At 35.4% G+C, this 5,000-nt stretch overlaps 1 pseudogene; it reads right to left on the bottom strand.

Moving 5' to 3' along the window:
* LOC137641575 (chondroitin proteoglycan 1-like) overlaps nt 1–2,087 on the bottom strand; it is an 11,189-nt pseudogene extending 9,102 nt beyond the window's left edge.
* Between the last annotated feature and the right edge of the window lie 2,913 nt (nt 2,088–5,000).

Genomic DNA, 5,000 nt, shown 5'->3' with positions numbered 1-5,000 from the left:
AATGGAACTAAAATAGAGCTTGCTCGAGTGTCATATGTGGATGAGATCATAGTGAAGGGTAGATGGAGATGGTTTGGAGATGCTCTTCGCACTCATTAAACTTCTAACTGGGCTCCACAAGGCACCAGAAGAGTTGGAAGATCCCAGGCCTACATGGCTGAGGACTATGATGCGTGGAATAGATGATGAATGGAAAAGTATAGAGTTAAAAGTTCAAGATAGAGACGACTGGCGAGATCTAACTGTGGCCCTTTGCGTCAATAGGCGTAGGAGTAGATGATATATATATATATATATATATATATATATATATATATATATATATATATATATATATATATATATATATATATATATATATAAGCTTTCTGATAATACTTGTTTTTAGGAACGTAATATAGATATTAGGTTAAGTTGAAGTGGGTTGAAACTTCAACTTCCGTGGCAGATCACCATTTAATAATGACACCTTTATACAATGTACCCTAACGATTGTTCACGGATATTGATCAGGATCACGTTTAACACTGGATATCTTTCGGGGAAACACCAGTCTTCACCTCGTTATGATTTGCAAAACTCAAACGCGTCAATATGTATCGAGGGTATGGGATTAAAATAGATTTCTGTGGAAGGTATAATCATCGCGTGTTTTCAACTATAGAATTTTCCCTTTCATTAAAACCAGGTGATTTCAGACGTTATGAAAAGCGTCATCTGGCGGGAATATTTCCCGGGTAATATCTCGTCTACTGGAGAATAGTGTTACCATCTCTACATTATTCAGCATTTTCCAAACCCCGCAACTGAGATTACTTTGATAGTATTGCAAATTCTCTACTAAATATAGCCTACTTTGAACTCAGAGTTCAACTGGATAATAGTAATAACACAAAGAAAAATTAACAAAACAATGAAATATAAGGAAAACCTCATAAAAATTGGACTTGTTTTAATGTGAAATGATACAAGTTCCATTCAAAGAGTGAGGGTACAGAATCATTTTTATAACTATCTGATAGCGTTTGATCTTCAGTTAATCATTTGAACAAATATGTAATCAATAACTCTTTGGACTAAGTGGTTGAAACGAGAGCACGAATTTTAGAATGAATTTTGCATAATGTAGAATAATTTGCTCTTTGAAAAAATTATTTATGATTAGTTTCCAAGATCTGTCAAAACCAAAAAATAAAATGATAAAAGGGATTTAATTTAACCGAGAAGAGACGGAAAATGACAGTTAATTCAGTAACATATGGCGATGACTGAGATATGAGCAGGCGAAGCAGATGAAGGTAAGATGAATAGGAGTACAGTACCTAGATAGATCAATAGATAGACAGATAGATAGAGAGAGGCAATCACGTTCCTATGAATGACTTGATGAATGCTTTGCTGGAGCTTTGATTACTGCAGTGACACAATATGCAATGCGGTTTGCAACCACAAACCCATCATTAATATTTACATAATCGGCGCGCTATGAAATAGATAGAATCTTATAATTAGCAGTTTTAAAGTCTAGTTCTCTGCAAAGCTTGGTTTTATGATATATCGTTTTTTTGAAGAAGTAACTTTATATATATATATATATATATATATATATATATATATATATATATATATATATATATGGATAAATATCAACACAACATCGTGTTCAAATAGAAATAAATTTCTACCTCATACTTGGGATCAAACGCTAGCCCGCTGGCATGGTTGGTTTCGACCTGGCCTTTCATTAGAAGGGGCTAGCGTTCGATCCCAAGTATGAGATAGAAATTTATATATATATATATATATATATATATATATATATATATATATATATATATATATATATATATATATATATTTAAATAAGAAACGCACCACAGAAATTATCGATGTTGTCTTCTCACTTGAGAGATGGCACTTTCAATTTCCACCTCTAAGTAAACATGGCTAATTTGCTGATGAGAGTGCTGTCATGTCACGCCACTAGATGTAGTCATTCAGTAGTCACCACTCTATTAGAATAAGTCACTGTCACGAAACTAAAACATTTAACTGATTTTCCAGTTGTCATCACTTACCATTGTTCTTAGGGATTGGAATCTCACAAGTGGATGCTTTCCTGTTGACGTCCAACCTTTTTATATGGAAAGTTAAGGTGTGGGTGGGGCCGGTGACCACCTGGGTGGAGACAGGTAGGGTCAATGGGCGGAGCTTCTTTAAGGAATGGGTGGAGCTTATTGCTGAGGACGTGAAGGTCAGGAGGAGGAGGAGTTTAAACTACTCGAAGAACGTCCATCAGCTGACCTAGAAGGACTGTCAGAGGAGTGGACTGCTAGGTAATTGAGAGGCGTTGATGCTGTGTTTTGTGACCACGGATATTAAGGAAATCCTCCGGGAGGGAGATGTAAACCATTCTTCCATGGGTACTTTCTCCCATCTTTTTTGAACGCCTGCTGACGGGGAGAGAGATAGCGAGAATTAACTTATATTCAATAGGCTAAATAAACTTAGTATTCGTAGGTAAATATCAACTGTGAAAATAGACCTTAGGTATGCTACACGGTATGCTATGAATGCTCATAAATATTACATAGAGTCCAATGAATGAAAATTTCCCTCATGTAATAAAGAGCAAGTGTCTGACTACGTTATATATATATATATATATATATATATACATATTTATATATATATATATATATATATATATATATATATATATATACATATATATAACGTAGTCAGACACTTGCTCTTTATTATATGAGGGAAATTTTCATTCATTGGACTCTATGTAATATTTATGAGCATTCATAGCATACCGTGTAGCATACCTAAGGTCTATTTTCACACTTGATATTTACCTACTTTATATATATATATATATATATATATATATATATATATATATATATATATATATATATATATATATATCCAGTCACGCTCGGGGGCCAGAGGGAGTAGTCATACACTGATAAGAAAGGGTATCACGAAAGGTATAGCCTACCCGAACCACTCTCTCACAAATTGGCGAACCACCGGATTGCAGCAAGAACGGGGAGGGGGTGAGAAGCGTTGAAACAGTGAGTTTGCGTGTGTGTGAGCTTATCTATCTAAATATTTAGATGTTATTTTTGATGGCCCGGGTACACTAGTACTTACATAATTTTGGGTAGGTTTTCAAACAGTTCACACCAACAGCTCAAAATCTGAGACGGCAAAAAAATGGCAACGGGAATCAAATCTTTTCTTCAAGTAATTGTCAAATACTACATGTAATAAGGACAATCTGATCACAATGCAATGGTTTCTCTTTCCTATAAGGCGTCTTTCAATCAATTTATTGTGATTTTATAGTTGATTTTCCACTTATCACTTGGACAAACGTACATCATTCGATGCTCATAGTTCAAAGAACAAAACTTACATATGTATTTTATGGCATGATATGGCAAAGAGCATATTATTATTATTATTTTTATTATTATTATTATTATTATTATTATTATTATTATTATTATCATTATTACAAGCTAAGCTACAACCCTCGTTGGAAAAGCAAGGTGCTATAAGTTGAAGGGCTCCAACAGGGAAAAATACCCCATTGAGGAAAGGAAATAAGGAAATGAAAATTTACTAGAGAAGTAATAAACATTCAAAATAAAATGTAATAAGATGGGTCGTAATATTAAATTAGATGCAGCTGGTATTGATTTACCAAAAATATATGGAAAAAATCTGAAATTTATCAAAATGAAGGCTACCAAGTAGGCTTAAAAATAAGACATGCACGCTGTAATTAGGTCTAAGCATTTTATGTGTACAGGCTATGTATATCTAAATTCTCACGTAATTATGTAAACCTGTTCTTTTCTCTTCTTCTGCGGCGCACGCAACTCCCACTTCTGTACCGCAGCCTCATCGAGAAAGGATATCAAAATTACGTATCCACAAAATTGTATGCCTTAAAAATGCTGCAATAAAATATCATTCTTCTTACTGTTGGATATTTATTCATTTTCAACTTGAAAGGATCATTGTAACTGAGTTTTTTTCTGCTATTTCTAGGAAATCTATTAAAATCTTAAATAACACAGGTTTGACTTATTTGAGATAGTTTCGTAATTGAACCATGATTAAGAATCAAACCATTTTGACAACGCTGGAATTCTTGCTTTCGTGAATGCTCTTTCAAATCCAATAATTCCGGTTTAACGGCCACTCATGAATGGCAGAGACAAAAAAAACAGTGACTACCCAGGGTTGCCAGTTTAGCCTTTTTTCAGGCCAAAAGAAACTCAAATTTGTCCTTTTTATAATTGGTTGGCCTTTAGTAATATGAAAAAAAGACGAGCCTTAAATACTATATATTTGGCCTTTTCTACTACTGGGTTGGCCTTTTAAAGCTTCTGTTGATTAGAAGTTGGCCTTTTTTCATTCAGAAAACCTGGCAACCCTGTGCCTTAGCTGATCTTATAGACATATGGTCAGCACTCAAAACCCCTTCTCCAACGAAGCTAGGGCCAACGAGGGCCAGGCAATAGCTGCTGGTGACTCAGCAGGTAGGTCTATAGCCTTCCCCAAAACCGCCATCCTTAGCTCACAAGGATGGTGAGGATACAGACACTACAAGAAACTATCGAGATTCAGTGGGGCTCGAAATTCCTCGAATCCCAATCCGGTAGATCGCCACGAAGCCACCACAACTCTATACTACCGGTAGAGAGTTATGGGGTCCTTTGACTGGCCAGACAGTACTACATTCGATCTTCTCTCTGGTTACGGTTCACTTTGCCTTTGCCTATACATACACCAAATAGTCTGGCCTATTCTTTGCATATTCTCCTCTGTCCTCATACACCTGACAACGCTGAGATTGCCAAACAATTCTTCTTCACACAAGGGGTTAACCACTTCACTGTAATTGTTCAGTAGCTACTTTCCTCTTGGTAAGGGTAGAAGGGACTCTGTAGCTATGGTAAGTGACTCTTCTAGGA

This window comes from Palaemon carinicauda, chromosome 1, assembly GCF_036898095.1.
Source record: "Palaemon carinicauda isolate YSFRI2023 chromosome 1, ASM3689809v2, whole genome shotgun sequence".
In the NCBI taxonomy this organism is placed as follows: Eukaryota; Metazoa; Arthropoda; class Malacostraca; order Decapoda; family Palaemonidae; genus Palaemon; species Palaemon carinicauda.
Note: the sequence above shows the minus strand (reverse complement) of the source record. Positions and strands in the feature narration are given on the sequence as shown.